The sequence below is a fragment of the Pipistrellus kuhlii genome, unplaced genomic scaffold, assembly GCF_014108245.1.
Source record: "Pipistrellus kuhlii isolate mPipKuh1 unplaced genomic scaffold, mPipKuh1.p scaffold_m20_p_22, whole genome shotgun sequence".
Taxonomy (NCBI): Eukaryota; Metazoa; Chordata; class Mammalia; order Chiroptera; family Vespertilionidae; genus Pipistrellus; species Pipistrellus kuhlii.
In genome coordinates, this window is record NW_023425521.1 from 8,157,794 (window position 1) to 8,177,161 (window position 19,368).

Sequence of the window (19,368 nt, forward strand, 5' to 3'; positions counted from 1 at the left end):
GCGGAGCTGTCCCTGGCAAACACAGCACCCATCAGATATCATGGCAAAATATGGGCTGTTATTGGGAGCCATTCATTCCTCGTAGAAGGGGTTGACTTTGAAGTTGAGGTCAGTGACTTCAGGGCCAGATGTGCTTTTGAACGCCAGGATGGTGAGAGGAGTGTGGCTGGCAGGGTGGGCAGTGCTTGATGGCATTGGGAGGAAGCTCCAGAAGGACAAGACAGCCGCCTGCGATTATGACTGGGCCTGGTGGTGGCAACGAGGAAGGGTGTGCTTGCCATTAAGATATTTAAGCACTGTTTCACGGGTTAGAGAACCAGACTGGCTTGTTGCCTCATCCTAGCCCTTCAATTCAGTTCTTAGCATGACCCACTCAGGAACTTTCTGAGTTTCTTAGTAGGTGACCTCCAGCCCAACTAGCAAGTCTCTCAACCATGAGTCATGTCGAGAATAAAAAGTTTAGCTTTATTTTTGGTGGTTGATTTTTAATTTCATTATTATGATGGACTTGAAATATGTACCTAGTGTGGCTCTTGTACCATGTACATCAGGATCATCTCCGGGGGAGGGGTGTTGACAAACGCACGTTTTCTCCAATCCTATTCCACACACAGAAAATTAGAGGCTCTGGGGCGGGACCTAGGGATCTGCTTGTTAAAACCCTCCAGAGTGAGGCTGAGAATGTTCCTTTTAAAGCCAATGTCTGGGACTGGACGGGGATGGATGTGTCTGGCGGCAGATGTCTGGTTCTCGGCGCCTCAGTTTCTCTCTCTGGCAGGACCTGGCTCTCTCTCCACTTGTTGCTAAGGCTGCAGGACGAGGAAATTAATAAGTGCCAAGAGCTGGGGGAAGCGCTGCAGTCCGGCTGGGAGAGAAGCTCTTATTCTTCCCATCCTGGATTCTCCAGATAACTGCAATCTTCCCTCTCCCCCAGCTAGGGGGGCGGCGGTGCCTTTAACAGACCTGACCAATCGCCCGCCCACTTCTCGCCCGCCCCGCCCCCCTTTCCCTCCCGCCGCTCTTCGGCGCTCAGGTAGGGGCTGGATTGGCCGCGCCTGGCGCGCGGCCTGCTCCACCCCCTCGGCGCTCTGGTTGGTGGCGGCTGCCGCGGGCGCGGGGCGGGTCCGCCAGCGGGGCGGGGCGGCCGGTTCCCGGGGTAGGGCCGGCGGCTGTACGGCAGCCGGAGGCTGAGCCGGAGCCGGAGCCTAGGCGGCCGCATAGTACGGACGCCGACGGAGTACAATGAGGCAGCCAGCGGATCCGGGGTGAGCGCGTTCGGGGCCGGCCGGGCTGTGGAGGGGACACCCGTGGAGAAGGCCGGCTTGAGGGAGCGGTCCCAGCCCGCCGGCGTCCGGGGGGGCTCAGGGGCCAAGCGGCCGTTGGCGCGGCGGGGCGCAGGGGTCGAGCCCCCCCAGGCCCCGCCCTGCTGTCACAGCCCGGGGTGGCCGCGGACGCCTACTCGCGACGCCCCCCGGGAGAAGCCTGCCTTCCCGCGGGGCGGTGCGGGGCGGTGCGGGCTGACCGCGGCCAGACGTGCCCGCCGTCCAGTCCTCTGAGCCTGCGGTCCGCGGGCCCCCGGCTCCTCCGCTCGGCTGGGCCCAGGAGACCCGTCCGCACCTCAACTAGGGAAACAGCTTGTACATTTATGAATGGGGCCCCTGCCGGGTTCCTGCGTGCTGCCCCCCTTTGCCCGCGTCGTCGCGAAAGGCTGGGAAGCCGAGAACGACCGCAGTTACTTTTGCGCGGAGCTGTCAGTGGCTGTCGGCGCCTCGGGTTGTTTTCCTCCAACTCCTGGAGATCGCGGGTGGCCGTGGGCTGGCGTGCATGCCTGAGACCTGAGGCGGCGGCGTGCCGAAAGCCGGGGATCGGAAGGTTAACAAGTGACATTGGGCTGAGGCCTAACGCCAGGTGTCCTGCCCCGTGACGGCGGAGGCTGTGGCTGCTGGGGAGAGAGAGAGCGCACGGAGGAGACGGTGGGACCGGGAGAAGGAGTGAGCAGCCGGCTTCAGCTGCACGGAGCACGCCGCCCAGAACCTGCGGCTGCGGCTGCTGCTGTTGCTGTTGCTGCGGGAGTTGGTGCAGGGGAGTTTGCCTTTTTTGGGGGGGAAAAAAATTTTTTTTTTAAAGGCTTTTGGAAAACTTAGCTCCTCAGTGGGTTGATGGTTGCTTCATCGGTTGTTATGGTTACGGGGCATCCAATGTAAAAGCAGTCAGTTTACACCCTCGCTCTTTTCCCCGAAGCTATGAAGTACTTTTGTCACTACGTTGTATAGACACGGTACAGGGAGGACATGCTCAGAGTTGAAGGAACAGCGTGGGCTCCTTGAAGGCAGAGATGGTGCCATATGTATGTTTGAAGTCCCAGGTCTTGACGCCACGTGGCTGCCCCGCACAAGAATGGAAGGGGACCAGCCCCTTGCATGATTTGGTGATTTTCATTAAAGGACTTATAGGAGCCCCCCTGTCAGGAGCCAGATGTGAGCTGGAGGTAAACAGTGAGTGACTCTTCTATGGAAGCCTGTAAGGGAGAAGCGGAGGACCCAATGACCCTCGAGCTCCGGGTGAGGGAGTGTTGGAGGGTCTAGGGGTGTGGATTCAGTGCCCGAGGACGCAGAGAAGCTTATCTCCTAGGAAGCACTTAGAAGTGTGGAACTGCCATTTCTAGTCTCTTACCCAGCCCTTCAACTATTTCAGTCTTCTTTCAAATTCTTCCAAAAGTTGGTAGTTGGTCTGTGGAAAACAAGTAGGCTCCTGACGTGGCGGAGACAGTGGGATTTTTGCCGAATAGGACAGTGGCCTCTCTGGGAGGGTCAGTGAAGGCTTGAAGCAGGGGTGTGGAGGGGGTCTGGGGGGACTCAGCCTGCCAGAACGTTTATCTCCAGGAAAATGTACCATCCTTAGAGGAAGGAGATTAGCAAACTGATTCAGATCGGAAGATGGTAGTAATAAGACAACTGACAAGTAACCCAAGGGCTGGGGCAGATGAGAGGGAAGGGAAAGTGCAAGAGTTTGGGTTGGGCAGAGTGTGCTAGGCCTTGTTGAGGTTTAAAGTGGCATTGTGTGAGAAGATTGGCAACATAGCATCCGCCAAGAGTATTATTTATTTATTAGTGATTATGTTTTAGAGTGTCTGGAGGAGAGCAGGAGGTAGAAAAAATGTATAGGATATTTTGGAGTTTTGGTAAAAAAGAAATTGCTTTTAGTAAAAAATATTCAACTGATTTTTATTAGAAGTCAGGTGTGTGCCAGAAATTGCTAGGCATTGTGGGTATGATGGAGGAAAAAAACACAGGTTAAGAGTTTGTTTCTACATGCCATATGATTTACCTTCCCTCCAAGTCAAAAGCTCTCATCTCCTGAGGGTTTTCTGAAGCTCTTGAGGAAAGAAAAGGGAGAAATGCATAGAATATTACTTATTATTTTAAAAATAAATATTATTATTTAAAATATATTTCTCTATTAATTTCAGAGAGGAAAAGAGAAAGAGAGAGATGGAAACATCAGTGATGAGAGAGAATTGTGTGTGTGTTTTTTAAATATATTTTATTGATTTTTTACAGAGGAAGGGAGAGAGATAGTTAAAAATATCAATGAAAGAGAAACATCAATGAAAGAGAAACATCAATCAGCTGCCTCTTGCACACCCCCTACTGGGGATGTGCCCACAACCAAGGTACATGCCCTTGATCGGAATCGAACCTGGGACCTTTCAGTCCGCAGGCTGACGCTCTATCCACTGAGCCAAACCAGTTTCGGCAAAAAATATTTTTATTGATTTCAGAAAGGAAGGAGAGGAAGAGGGAGATAGAAACATCAGTGATGAGAGAGGATCATTGATTGGCTGCCTCCTGCATGCCCCCTACTGGGGATCGAGCCCACAACCCAGGCATGTGCCCTAACTGGGAACCTAACTGTGATCTCCTGGTTCAAAATGAATTGATGCTCAACCATTGAACCACACCGGCTGGGCCATAGAATATTACCATAAGAACAAAACAGAACAACAGGGAAATTCTTCTAGCTGTAGGTCACTTTTGGTATCAAACTGAATCTTCAATGACTGGTTTTTCTGTTGGATTTGGTATAAAACTATCTTCATCCTTAAATGTATTGATTAGCATCTTCTGTTGTGTTAAGTTTCTGATCTTTCTCTCTTCCCCTTCACCCCTTTTCACTATGAACTCATTTATTCAAAAGTTTGGAAGTTCATTAAACAGTGCCCCTGACCTCCAGGTGCTTCCAGTTCATTTTATTTGCCTGAGTATCCCTCAAGGTCTTCTTTCTCCCATCTGATCCTCATTCTCTCCTGAGGAGAGAGCATTTGCTGAAATCCAACTCTGTCTTGTATTACTTTCCCCATATTTATATTTCATCTCCAGCCATCGAACAGCCCCCTAAGAGAAATAGCCTCATTTTATAGAAGAGGAAACTGAGGCTCAGAGTAGTGGAGTAACTTTCCCAGGGTGATAAACTGGTTAGATGGTGGAGCAAGAATTTCAGTCAGGGGCTTTATGATTCCAAATGCTTTTTCCATTAGGCCATGTTTCTTTTCCCAGGAGAGCGACAGTTTATTCAAGATAGTCTGGCAGTGTCTTCTTCGGACGTGTGAAGGGTCAGGTTCAGAGATGCTTGGAGGATTGCTGCAGTTATTGTGCTCATGGCAGAGCAAGAATTAGCACCCCATGTCCTGCCTCTCCGCCTGGTGCATTTTTGGGTAATTCATGTAGCCATGGGGAGGTTTGAGTTTGTGATGGGTGATTAGACTTACCAGGTCTGTATCCCTGCGCTTCCATTTACCAGCTCTGTAACCTTGGGCAAATTATTTTCTCTATCATTTTCTTTATCTATCCAAGGGACGGTATGTACATTTCAACAATGCTAAGACAGTATAATTTGTCTCAACATTTCTGAAAAAAAGTGTTTTATGGTCTATGGAATCTTACAGTTGTTGTCAGTGATTTCTCTTGTTTTGTACATAAAATACTGGTGTGTCTTATAATCACTGCAGTCTTAGATTGGGTGAACTATGGCAGTACATTCTTCAGAGTAGTTGTGAGGATGCCGTGAAGTCACTCGTGTCTGGCACAGAGGGAGCACCCAATAACGGTTGATGCTGTGGAATGACAGAACAGACAGATAACTGGCAGGTGGCTCTGGGGAGCATCTCGTGAGATTTGCCACTCAGAGCCCAGGCAGTAATCCATGACCTGTGGGCCAGAGGAGCATTTTCCAATTTGCGTGGAACTCTGTCCTTTGGCTGACTCTTGTCCCCGTGAGAAGCATTAACTTCAGGAGCTAACGAGCCCTGGACAGACAGCTCCCTTTACCCTGCTTATTCATTAAGATCTTTGTCAACTTTAAATCCCAAGTTAAAAACAAAATGTCATTATAAAGATTGGAAATCCACACTGATGTGAGTACTCTTACATGTGAATTTTAACACTCAGTCTTCTATTGTATATAACCTTTCTAAACTGTTATTAATGCTTAATTGCATTGCGTGAAATGTCCAGGAGACATTAATTAGAAGGATGCTAGGAGGTCATGAAAGTACAGGAGCCTTTGACTGCATTGGATGAAGTAGAGAGAGCACTGGAGTTAGCATCAAGAGGCCTGCTTCCAGTCCTGGGAGTTTCACCTGTTGACCTGTTTAACCTTACATCCCCCTGTGAGTAGTAGATACTATTATCAATCTTATTTTAAGGTGAAAAAATAGATTCAGAGAAAATAAGTAACTTGTCTAACCTCAAAGAGCAAGTACAAGGGCTTGTGGGTGGACAAGAACTCAGGCTTATTTATGCTCTTTCCAGTATGAGTTCTATGGTTGTTTCAGGTGGATCCTCTCAAGCCACACACTCTGGAAGTTTTCCCAGTTTAAAAAGTAAGATTCCCTCTGCTTTGAAGTCGAAAATTCCAAGCCTTTTATTATGTACTAACACCTGTTTTGAATTCTAGGTCAGGACATCTGTTACATATTTGGAGACCTTTGTTAAACCTAACAAATAACCCTTATGGAGGTTGCAGAAAACTTGAGTCCTTGAAATGAAATTTTCCTTTTGTGCACAAAAGCCATAGGCCAGGTCACTGTGAGCATAAGTGGGGACTGTTTTGGGAAGAATCTAATCTTTTGCCCTGGCCAGTTTGGCTCAGTGGATAGAGCGTTGGCTTACAAACTGAAAGGTCCCAGGTTTGATTCTGGTCAAGGGTTTATGCCTGTGTTGTGGGCTTGATCCCCAGTAGGGGGTGTGCAGGAGGCAGCCAATCAATGATTTTTTCTCATCACTGATGTTTCTCTCTAACTTTCCCAATCCTTTTCTCTCTGAATCAATACAAATAATTTTTTTTTAAAGAATCTAACCTTTTGTTGAAACTGGTGGTGGGATGGGAAAGGTGGGTGGGCTTTGAAACAACCAGGTAACTTTGTCAATTGGGTTTGCCTGGATGATGGTTCTAAGGACTCCCCCTAAGAAGATGATTGGAAGTAACCCACTGAGTGCCTCCGGCTTATCCTACCAGTTGAGAACAGCCCAGGGCAGGAGGAGCACTCTTCAGTCATAAGCATATTTAGGATTTGAGATTTTATTTCACCCTTTGCTCCTGCAATAACCTTTCAGAATCACAACGTGCATTTTATGAGTTTCATTTCTCTTTTGTTACGTAAAGCTGACATAAGCTGGCCTGTTCTCTTACTCAATTTTGAGTCTTTTCTTACATCTAATGCTGTCTTTTAGGCAGTGTTCCTAAAGCTGGTTATATTTATCACCTGGGGCTTGAAACAGAGAATTTAAAAACCTTTTCGCTGAAAGCACTGAGTGAAGAATGACTATCAGTCTTTCAACAAAAATTTAAGCGTCTTCTGGAGCCAAGCATTGTGTTTGGCATTGGAAATCTACTGGGGAGCAAAACAGATGTGTTCCTGCCAGCACATAGCACATTCTGTAGCCTAGACAATAAATAAGTCAACAAACATATGTACAGTATACATTAAATTGTGGTAAGTGTGAAATCATCTTCCTCTGAAGAAAAAGAATAGGGCACTGAGAAAGAATAAAGAAAAGGAGCTACCAACTGGGAGTGTTGGGAAGAGCATTTCAAGAGAGGGATCAATATGTGGAAAATACAGCTGCAGTGAGGAGGGTCAAAGAGGAGAGGGGGTAAACATGGGAAAAGCAGGAGAAGCAGCCCGGGGGAGAGGTAAGGCACTGGGGCTCAGGAGCCAGACACTGCTTTAGGAGCTTGGAAATTTCTTAATTTATCAGTGCCTCAGTTTCCCACCTCTAAGTGGTTATGGGTTTTGAATGAACTAGTGCTCAGAGCAGTGCCTGGAATGTACAGGAAGACCTGTGGATAAGGGTTTGCTGACTCTCAGGTAGTGGGGAACTTGACCTAGAGTGGGTGCAATGCTCACCTTGCAGGAAGGATGGACCAGGAGTAGTTGTTTCTCTGCTCCTCGCTGCAGTTGTCTGCTTTAGTGTTTGGATATGGAAGGTAGATTTTTTAGCTTTTTTTTCCTGATAAGAGGAAGCAGAGGTCAGTGACCTTATTACCAGGTGACCAAACATGGTGACTCAGAGCTGTTATGTGCAGTACCTGCCTGAACCCAATCTCCAGTGTAAATTGATATGATGCTTTGTCACCTGGAGGAACAACCACACCTTAGGATCACACAGGAAAAGGTCATAAAATGAATCACTGGCTTTGGTTCTTTGGCTTGGTTTGTATATTCAGCAAAATACTATGAACCCATCTATATCAAAATTTATAATTATAGCATATTTGTTAGAACTGATTGAATTTGTATATAATTGTATTCTTTATTAAAAATAAACTTTTATCCTTAAACACTTTTTTTTAATTCACAAAAGAATAATATAATGAACCCCATGTATGGATCACTCAGTTTCAATAATTATTGACATTTGACCAGGTTTATTCCAAGATAGTTCCATATTTGAAGCATTGTGGTAAATTTTCTCTCACAGTCGAAAACGTATTGTAGATGTGGTCCTAAAGCAAAATAAATTTGCACATGCTGCAAATTACAGGATTGGTGTTAGTTGAAATTCAGAATCTGAAATGAATGTTTCTTGCAAGCCTCTTATAGCCTTGCTAATGAAAAGCAGGCATCAAAAATTAGAGTGCTTTCAGTTAATCTGTGTATTTACTAAATATTGACTATGTTTTTACTAAATAGTGCTTTCAGTTCATCTATGTATTAACTAAATAATCTATGTATTTACTAAGTATTTGGCAGTGTGTAAGGTATATAAAGTAAGCCCTGGCTGGTATGGTTCAGTTGGTTGGAGCATTCTCCCATAAACCAAGGTCATGGGTTTGATTCCTGGTCAAGGCATATACCCAAGTTATGGGTGGTTTCAACCTCTCATCTGGGTGCATACAGAAAGCAACCCATGTACCTTTTGGTAGTGCTGGAAATGTGCTGTCAATCTGTTAGCTACTAGCCACATATGACTATCAAACATTTGAAACATGGCTAGCGCAACTGAGAAACTGAAGTTTTAATTTTAATTAATCTTCATTTAACTAGCCACAATTTAACATTGCACAGTGCAGCTCCAAGGTATATAATACCACCAGTTTATAAAACTTCAAGAGAAGATAGAATCCAGAACAAACTAATTTCAGCAACAAATGAAAGAGCACAACTCATATATGTTCCTGAACTGAGTACATTTTAGAGAAAAGGAGTTTTATTACATCGAAGGAAGAACTGCCTGCTGGGGTTCATGATCTTCCTGTAAGAGCAAGGTTTGGGTGGTTCAAAGACCTGGAGAGGTTTGATTGGATGCTATGTCTCCTGGGACTGAGGATCTTATGAAAAGAGGAGTGAATCCCCTGAGTGGAAAGTGCTTGTGCTGCTTGTTGCATTGTGGATTGTCCCTAAGAGATAGAGAGGAACCTGTTAAGTGGCACATATTAAGGTTTCAGGAGGTAGGATGACCCAGCTTTGAGAGTTATATTCACTGCCAGCAGGATTTAGAGCAGGGTGGGAAATATTTTTCTACCAAGGACCAATTGGATATTTATAACATCATTCGAGGGCCATACAGAATTATCAACTTAAAAATTATCTTGCCCAGCTGGCATGGCTCAGTGGTTGACCACTGAGCTATGAACCAGGAGGTCACGGTTTGATTCCTGAAAAGGGCACATGTCAAGGTTGTGGGCTCGATTCCCAGTGTGGGGCGTGCAGAAGGCAGCCAATCAATGATTGTCTCCCATCATTGATGTTTCTATCTCTCCTTCTCCCTTAATCTCTGAAATCAATTTAAAAAAAAATGTGTGTTGTTTTTTTTTTTAAATTCTCCTGCTATATTTGCTCAAACATTTAATTAACACACCCTAATGCCTTGGCAGGCAGGGCCAGATCAAATGATCTCAGACCTTATACAGCCCACGGGCCAGATGTTCCCCACACCTGATAGAGGCTCAGAGGAGACATGCTGAGGGCCTTGGTCACCTCTTTATCCCCAGCATATACAATAGTAGATGCTTTGATAAACATGTTTCAAAAATAGATGACAGTTTTTAGGAATAAATTTAAGAGCAAATAAGGAGAACGGCTTTAAATTTATCTAGAAATACTGACAAATAAATGCCAAGGGAAATTTAATACCAGTGAGCTGCAGAGTACACATAGCCAGTGTTTTCTGCCAGAGGAAATTGACATTTCTCTTCAAAGCTGAAAATGCAAGCTGGCCGTTAGGCCTTACCAGTGTTGATTTTTATCTTTAAACATCTCTTGAATGGTTTCTTTCCAACTTCACTGCCACTTCTCTGGTCCAAATGACCATCTTTTTTCTTGGAAGATAGCAGCTGCCACTTTGCTGTTCTCCCCACAGCTACTTCTACTCCTTTCTAATTTATTAACCCCAATGCAATCAGAATGGTTTAAAAAATTCCTAATATGATCATGTTATGTCCTTGCTTCTTTTTGTTCCTGTGATAATAGCTACACTCAGAACCTGTTCTGAAAAGCTGTGTGATCCAGTCCCTCCTTCCTTGTACTGCTGCCTGGGCCAATGCCTTTCTTCTCCTGGTTTATCATCTTCCAGGCACCTTTCTGTCTCCCGTTGTTGATTTTGCTCACCATTACATACCCAGTACCTAGCACATATCTGACCCATTGCACAAGCTTCTTAAATGTTTTTTAGTGACGAATGAATAAATGAATGCAAGCACACTAGAAAACAAGGGAAACTTGAAAAATGCAATTTAAAACTTGGTTTGTCAGAGGGATTGAAAATACTTTTAAGCGTCGATTAACCCAGGCAGGGACATGAGACGGGAAGAGTCCATGGGGATTGCAGCTGACCAGTAGGTTTAGAACTGTCTTGCAAAAGAAGCATGTTCTGTGCCCTTGACCCAAACTTGAAAGGCTTTCCACCCACCAAGTTACAAAGGTGGAACTTCTTATCTGGACAGGCTTCCTGTTCCTGCCTCAGGAGGCATTATTCTCTCTCTGCGTATGTCATCGGTGGCATGGGGCTCCAATTTAAGACCTCAGCATTGGAGTCTTACCGAGGCAGTGCACAGTCAATGGTGTAGTAATCTTCCTCTTTCTAGAAGGGAGGGATTCTGCCTATTCATCTTTGTCTTTCTCTCCTCCCTGTTACCCACTGCCCTCGAAAGACATTAGCAAATGAGAGTACTGGCCCCTGAGGGATGTTGGGCAGGTGTTGGTTAATAGTCTAAAGAGGCCGCCAGGCAGTAGGAGGAAGGAATTGCCGGTTGCACCTTTGTGGAGTAGAGGCTTCCTGCTGTCCGGAGAACAGAGGCAGCCGTGTTTAGACCTGATCCTGCAGCTGGGGAGACTTGTGCTCTCCTGAGGTCACCTTCTAGGTGAGGGGAGGAGCTTGCCGGTGCTGGTGAGATCCACTTGTCTTGGGGGCGGGGCTCATAGACACTTGGATCTTCATGGGAAACTTTGAGATTCTAAATAGGAAAGAGAAGGACTCGAGGCAGAGGTAGTGTTTTAATTTCTCCTGAAACTTTTGTAATTGTGACTCTGAAAGAGAAAACTGATATTGATGTTGCTAGCTGGTGTTCTAGGTAAGGTTTCTTTTGTTTTGTTTTGTTTTGGAAGGAAGGGACTGGTTCCCTAGACTAGGTACTTTGATAACCAGAGAGAAGGTAATTCCGGAAGATCAGAACAATGTGTTTTCTTGGAGACTTGCAAGTCTGGTTTAGAAGGTTTTAAGCCAAACATTAAGGGGACAGAAGAAAAAAATATATACAGGAAAATTGCAGAATCATATATCATAGAAACCTGTGTGGCTTTAGCGGTGCCCAGAAACTCTCAAGTAGAAATTAGCATCAAAGCTGGTTGAGAACACGGCTGAGAGAGGAGAAGGTAAACTCTTGCCTGAGGGTGAGCAGCTAAATGCCTCCGTGCACTGGAAACCTTAACAGCACAGCCAGGTAAATATGACCTGGTGGTAGGGTAGACTGGAATAGAGCGAAGTACTGTGGGTACATCTGGCTCCAAAAGAAGACTGTGAGAGAGTCATTCTGTGTGCCCAGATCACGGGAGGCTGATGGAAAGAGCAAGTTATGTCATTGTAAGACTCTGGCTGCCAGACTGAGTGGGCAATGATTTTTTCCTCATAGACAGAATTTAAAAGAGGTCCCCTGGCAGGTGTAGTGGGCCATAAAGAGTTTGAGGGGAATTTTATTTAAAGTGGACCATGTGGTAAATTCTAACCCTAGCTTGTTGATAATTTTACCTCTGAGAGCAGGTAGAGAGAAGTGTGTGTGTGTGTTTGGGGGCTTGGTGGGGGAGGGGGGTGTTGCTTGGACCTAACAATGACAAATAAGGAAAAGCTGGTTGATAGTGAGGCTGGGGTAGAGCCATCAGAGGGCAAGGGAGCCAGTGACTGCAGCCCAGGGACAAGCATAGAGCTCAGGTTCATGCAAACTGGCTCCACAGCGCATGATCTTAACCACCAGCCGCTGGGCTGAGCATCTTTTGCCTTACATTGTTTCCTTTGATAACATGATGGACTTGCTCCTTATGGAAGCTGCAGGAGGAGACATCTTGGTGTCCTCAAGTCTAAGCCCTTGTGACCTCTTGAATAATAACTATCGATAATTTGATGTGGACCCTCCTTGGTTTCCCATCACTACCTATGCTAGGAAGTCTGAAGGGAAAGTTGAGCTGCTTTCTCTGGCTAAGTTCAGAGGCAGGAGTGAGTGGAAACATCATCAGAGTACTAGAAAACCCATGAGAAAGAGGTTGCTTTCGTTTTAATTTCCCTGGGTAGGCTAATGTCTGGGGATATGATGAATGGTATTCGATCCTGATGGGGCAGGTTAATAGTAAAGCAGGAACATTAATTTCTTTTTTTCTTTCTTTTTTTTTTTTTTTAAGGCCGAAACTCCCAACAGAAATTACTGTTGATCATGCACTGAGCCAGAGACAAAACTCATTTGGTCAGCCTAACTTTTGTGTTGAGTCTTAACTGTGATCTAGAGGGATGTTGGCAGAGGCTAAATATAGCCTGAAGTGAATTTTATTTTATGAGGTCTGGTTTGTGGTATGAAAATATTATGGAAGGAAAAAACACATCTTGAATTTCTGAATTAGGTGATAGAGTTATTTTGGTAGCAGATGTAGCAAGTACAGGGCCTAGAATTTTCTGGGACAGATGGTCAAGAGGTCCTTTCAGTGATATGAATTTATAATGCCTGAGTGTTAATCTTAAAAAGTAAAATATAAAGCATATTTAAAATATACCCCCCCCCCCCCCAGCTTAGAAGTCTCCCAGAAACTGCAGGTGTAACTATTTCTAAAACCCAACTCTACTCTGGGCTGATAAGAATTTTAGCTATTTTGTGTTACTTGTCAGAATTGAGCCAGAAACTCTCTCCTGCTCCTCCTGGGCTTCCTTCTATGCTACAGTGGGGTACCCTAGCTTCTGACCTAACACTGTTTAATAAGCACAGTGCAAGTGGGAACTGTTGATTGGTTAATGTTGAGTGAGAGGGGTGCTTGGTAGCAAGCTGAGGGGAAAAAAGTACCTTGGGAGGATTTTTGCCATGTTTTTCTATTTTAGGAGTTTATTTATACAAGTGCCCAAATTTAAAGTAATAGTGAGAGATTTTTGCAATAGTATAGCAGGGGCAGGTATGTAGTTCAGCCCTGTCAGTTCCTGTTTCTGCCATCATCGTAGGACATCAGTCACTCTCAGTGGTGTGATGCTATTGCTAAGGGAGGGAGTGGTCCTACTGGACTACAGGAAGCCCTCATCCAACTCTCATCCAACCACTGTGATTATTTCAAGCCAAATTGTTTGAGGCTTGAGTAAGGACTGATTAAGTAGGTGATTTAATTCTTTGAGGCTTGAGTAAGGACTGATTAAGTAGTCCCCACATTGAGTTAATACGGGCTGGTTATTCATTGGTCCTTTGAGCATCCAGCAGATGATGTTGCTCAGAAGATGGTGGCTGTGCCTGGGGACTGTCACTGGGCAGGTCCAGACCTTTCAGTGAAAGCTAGTCTTTTGTGAATCTCTTAAATGATGTCCTTACCCTCTTTGACATTCCTGTTAAGGAAGGTCTTAGAAAAATCTTAAAGCAAGTACTATTTGAATAGTACTACATGTGGTAAATTATCTTCTATATCCATAAGAGCCTAAGCGACAGTTATGACCAAACAACTGGAAGGACCGGACACATTGATGTGCACTGACCACCAGGGGGCAGATGCTCAATGCAGGAGCTGCCCCCTGGTGGTCAGTGCACTTCCACAGTGTACAGTGGCACCGGGATGAGTGGCAGCAGTGTGGCGCCTGGCCTCAGCTCGGGTTCCTCCCCGGCCACCTGCCACTTTAGCACTGCTATGTCCCCTGGGGGATGTTGGACTGCCAGGATCTGGCTGAAACCACCAGTCCAACATCCCCCGAGGGGTCCCGGATTGTGAGAGGGCATAGGCCAGGCTGAAGGACCCCACCCATGCACGAATCTGTGAATCAGGCCTCTAGTTAATTATAAATGGCTAATTAGGTTCTTTTCCCCCATTGTGCCAGTTTTTCTTTTTTTAAAAATATATTTTTATTGACTTTAGAGAGGGAGATGGATAGAGGGAAACATCAGTGATGAGAAACTCATTGATCAACTGCCTCCTAAATGCCCCCTACTGGAGATTAAGCCCAAAACTCAGGCATGTGCCCTGACTGGGAATTGAACTGTGACCTCCTGGTTCATAGGTTGACATTCAACCACTGAGCCACACTGACCCAGTGTGCCAGTTTTTCTTTTTCAACTTAAGTAAGTACTTAAGTATGTTTTGGAATTTTAATTCGTTTTTCAACATTTGATTATTTGTGGAGTGTTTAGAAAGTAAATAGCTATTTTCCCTTTAAGATCTTAGCACCAAGAGTAAAAATACCAACAAAGCTTTGGGAGGCACTAAAAGAATGTCATCTTCCTGGAGCAGGACTTCACCCTGCTCTCCCTCTCTGTCTGGCCCAGACTCCCAAAAGACCAGCACCAACCATCCAAAGGTATAGACCAAAACTCTACCCCTCTTGCTCAAAACTATATAATGAGTTCTTAAAATCTGATCTTGGGGAGAAAGAAGGGGGAAAAATCTGTCTTCTCCCAAATTGAATCAGACATCTTGTGGGTATTTGTGTATGTGTATTTGGTGATAGCTCTGGGTTCTTTAAATTCATCAGGCTAGAACGAGAAAGGCTGAGGAAGAAGTCTAATTCTAAAGTCTTTTGTTCCTCTCTTCTAAAAAGGTTTAAAAAGCCTTTTTAGAATGGAGGGACCAATAAACAGTAGGGGAAGAACCTAGAGCACAGACTGCAGGCCAGCCTGGCTTTTCTTTCTCCTAACACTCATACTAGGCTATCCCTGGGTCCCTGAGATTCTCTTTCCTCACTACTGGCCTCTCTGTCTTCTCAAATACTTAAGATATCCTTTGTGGGAGGGCATTGGGTAAACTTAGTCTCCAAGCCAGGTAACTTGTGCCAGGATATTTTCTCCTTGTTTTCTTAGTTCCTTTTGATTAATGCCCAAATTCACCTGCCTCCCTCTGCCCAAGTTCTCATAAGGCCTCTCTTTTTAATTTTTCTTGGGTTTATCTCTTTTATACTACCTTTTTTTTTTTTTTCTTTCTCCTCCGTTTTTTCCTTCCCTTTGTTCCCTGTCATTGGCTTTGCTATTAGGTCTAGTAATTCTTGTCTGTAGCCAGAAAGGGGGCCTTGATATAGACAGGGTCAGGGGCTGGTACTCCCAACCTTGTGACTCTGGATGGTGTATTCTGTTCCTCCCTGGAATGTCTGGGAGGAGGTCTCAGCTCGCCCCAGCACAGAAGTTTTGCAGTTTCTAATTAACCATTTATAACCATTTATAATTATTTATTAACCATTGACTGGTCTTGAACACAAATCTGTCATCGCTATCACTGGCTTCCTCCTTTTTTGTGGACCTCATGTGTGTGCCATGATGATGAGCTCTGCCCATGAAAGTATGATTTGGTTTTATATTCTTTATTCCAATTTTGCTAGAAGCAGAAAAGACAGAAGTTATTGCTTTCAGGAAATTCATTCTTACAGGGGCAGGCCAATATATAAGATAATGCTAGTGACAAATGTACATTATTGCAATAGAACCCTGTTAACAGAAATTTAAATTACAGTCAAAGATGATCATCTTTCACCTTCATAGTGTAAGCTTCTCCGCTCCCCAAATTTGTCCCTCAGTGCTCAGGGAGGGGTTCAGGGATCTGGCCCTGAAAAGGTTTTGGAGGAAGATCGCCTTCTCTTGCTACTTCTGAGGATTCATTAGTCCCTTGGCAGCACACACCTTCACGCCACGGTGAACATGTGATCTGGGAGGCCTCTTCTTAGGAAACTAGATCTCTTAATTGATAGAACCACCTCATGAGCTAGTAATGCAAGCTGTTGGTAATTACAAAAAACCTACTGTGAAATTCATCTAAAATTAATAAAGAGCCAGCACTGTGGATTTTAAATACAGAGGAAGTTATGATGTTGACTGTCAGTTATTTAAGGGTAGATTATTTCTTGCCCATCTTTAAGCCTTCACTTCCCTTTGCTCTCCGTTGTGCCTGTGGGCTCCCTTCCCACTCCATTCTGTTTACATCTCTCCAGCACCACTCATTTTATATTTCCCACTCCGTTTTGTTTACATTTCTCCAGCTACCAAAAAATGCAGACCATTCCCAAGCCATTTGTTTGGGATTGTCCATTTTCCCTTCTTTTCTTACGAAAACAGAAGTGAAAGGTCCAGTGTATTTAAAAGAAAACAATAAAACACGAGGAGAACAAAAACTTGGGAGTGAAACCAGCTAGGTGAATAGAATATGTTTGCTTTTCCAGATTTTGATTTTTTTTTTAAAGGATATTATTCAGTACTCCATTGTGTGTTTGTAAGTCAGCATTTGAAGGTCTCTAGATCAGCACTTATATATACCATGGTAAATAGTTAAGGAATTTTGAGGCTAAAAATCTTTACTGCTTTGGTGACATTTACTTTATAGGCATACCATCCCCTGATTTAATAGGAAAGACCATATGTGCTTTCATGTTCCTTGAAAAAGAACTAACTATTCCATTTAAATAGATTTCAATTAGGATAATGGCTTCAAGACATACCACAATGGTACATTTCCTAACTCTTAAGATAGAATTGTCAGATTATAGCAAATAGAGTTATAAATTATTTTGCAATTTTCTCAGCAGATGGTAATTTTTCCTTCCGTACATCTAGTCATTCTGAAAATAATTGTGTAAAGGTACCTTTTTCTTTTCTTTTTATTTTTTAAAAAATATATATTTTATTGATTTTCCACAGAGAGGAAGGAAGAGGGATAGAGAGCTAGAAACGTCGATGAGAGAGAAACATCGACCAGCTGCCTCCTGCACACCCCATGCCAGGGATGTGCCCACAACCAATGCTCTTGACCGGAATTGAACCTGGGACCCTTCAGTCCACAGACCGACACTCCATCCACTGAGCCAAACTGGTTTTGGCTATTTTATTGATTTTTTACAGAGAGAAAGGAGAGAGGGATAGAGAGTTAGAAACATCGATGAGAGAGAGACATCGATCAGCCGCCGCCTGCACACCCCCCACTGAGGATGTGCCTGCAACCAAGGCACATGCCCTTGACTGGAATCGAACCTGGGACCCTTCAGTCCACAGGCCGACACTCTATCCACTGAGCCTAACTGGTTTTGGCTAAAGGTACCTTTTTCTAAAACTGATTATTTTTCAAATACAATGGGACCTTTGGTTTAGAAGAACTGGTAGAGGAAGGTTTTAATTCAGGAGAGAAAGCAGAAGACAGTAATTTTCATTCTCTCTTTTTTGTACCTCTGACCACATTTTTGAAGAAAGACCAAACATTTCCATAAGTGTGAAAGAATATTGGTAACCAGGTAGACTGGGAATGAAAATGAGATTTTTAGAGTAATAAGGCCCCCCTCTTCTGTGGCTTGTAGAAACAAAGGATGAGCGATTACTGCAGGTCTAGCAGCCAGGGTTGGTAGAAGCAGAGAGTTCATGTAACCTATAGGATATTTAAATTTCCATATTAGGAAAAGCTCATAGAAGGTAGGAGTTTGTCAAAACAAAAATAAATGAATTTTGAAAAATGGAAGGGGAAATATACATGTAATCCTTACAGAATGTTGAAAAGAAATTAAATATCTAGAACACAGTTTGTTGAGGGAGCCAAAGAACAGTGGGAATGGTGACTTATATGATTACATTTGATGTAGAAATGCTCCCAATTGAAAAAAAAATTGCCTGGGAGGAAATTTTCTGTGAAGATGTGCCCTGTTTTGAATGATGTACTGAAGCATTGGAGACTTGACTCAACATTAATTTAGATCTTTCTTAGGAAGCTGGATAAAATAATATGTTTCTGAGAAAAAAATAGTAACTCATGAAGTATCAAAATCCTGCTGGGGAAATACCAACATCCATGAGTCCAAAGCAAATCCAAGAACCAATATCCTAAGTGTAGATCTCACTGACTTGCCATCTTGATTTCAGAGACTGCATAGCTGCAGGTCCAGCAGGTTGTTGTTGGGTACCCCATATATGTGAAGGATCCACACCCACAGAAGGAATGTGGCAGCTAGTACTCTGGCTTCCTAGTATTTGTTCTGGGAAAAAGTGTTTGATCACAAACAATTCTCAACTTGAAACCTTGTTCACCAGAGGTGGCTCTGACAAACTTTGATTTCCTAAAATATCTCAAAGGAGAAAGTCCTGCAGTCCTGAAGAGTGGTGTTTTAATTTCTTTCAGGACATACACCTCTTTGAGTCTCTGAACACTATGAATTCTCTCCTCAGAAAATACACATGTACACACAGACAAAATTTGGCATGCATGTAAATGTTAACCCTTCATTTAAAATAATAAGATGCAAGGTTTTGTATTAGTTTCAGGTGTACAGTATAGTGGTTAGACAATCACATACTTTACAAAGTGGTCCCCCAATATTTCCAGTATGTGCAGTGTTTATTCATTCTCTCAACCGGTAAATATTTAAGTGCCTATTATGTAGAACATTGAGGACACAGCAGTTAATAAATGAAGTTTCTGTCTACATAAAGCAAATATCTATGGGGTGACAGGCAACAAGTAAGTAGCCATGTAACACAATGTCAGGTGTAATATTGTTCTGAAAAATAAAGAGAAAAGGGAGATGAGGGGGCTGTTCTTTAAGATGAGGTGGTCATGAGGGTTTTCTGAGGGGGAGACTCAATTTGAGCTGAGTCTTTCCATTATTTTTACTACACCAACTTATGGGGACTAATAATCATCTTTGGGACCATGAATTCAGTGGTGCTTCTTGGCAGAGATTTTGACTGATTAATTTGAAGGACCTTTTGAGGGGTCAGACTTTGGTGTAAGTGACTTTTTGAGAGAGTGATCCGGCCTTATCTGGTTCAGTGCCCTTTTTTCTTACTGTCAGTTTTCCTGCGGCAAGAAGAGGAGAGATGAAGTTGCTGGCCTCTTGGCAGTGCTTCAAAGCAGACTGGGCATCTCCCTGCTCTCCAGGTTGATTTCCCGCTGGGCCCCGGAACCCAGCTTACTGATAGCATACATGCCCAGTCTTTAAAATGCATGAACCACCTTCACCAGTCACTCCACAGGTCTGACAACCTGAACGCTATCCCTGGAATGGTCACCACATACAGAGTCCAGCTGGCCTCAGCTCAGACTCCAGTCCCAGAATTCTGGGGCCTGGGTACAGGGTGAAGGACTGCAGCTGTTGGCCCAAGATGTATTTTTCTGAATGTAATTTTTAAGCATGAATCTCAAAATTATAAGCTGATCTCTTAGGAAGCAGTATACATTTT

The 19,368-nt window shown here is 44.1% G+C and overlaps 1 protein-coding gene across 7 annotated transcripts in view; it reads left to right on the forward strand.

Moving 5' to 3' along the window:
- The first annotated feature begins 1,116 nt into the window (after positions 1-1,116).
- Positions 1,117-19,368, forward strand: part of TEX2 (testis expressed 2) — a 92,669-nt gene continuing 74,417 nt past the window's right edge. For all 7 annotated transcript variants that reach the window (XR_004990284.2, XM_036451077.2, XM_036451078.2 and 4 more), the window contains exon 1: positions 1,117-1,265. The gene's annotated coding sequence lies outside the window, so the exon portion shown is untranslated. The remainder of the gene's footprint in view (positions 1,266-19,368) is intronic.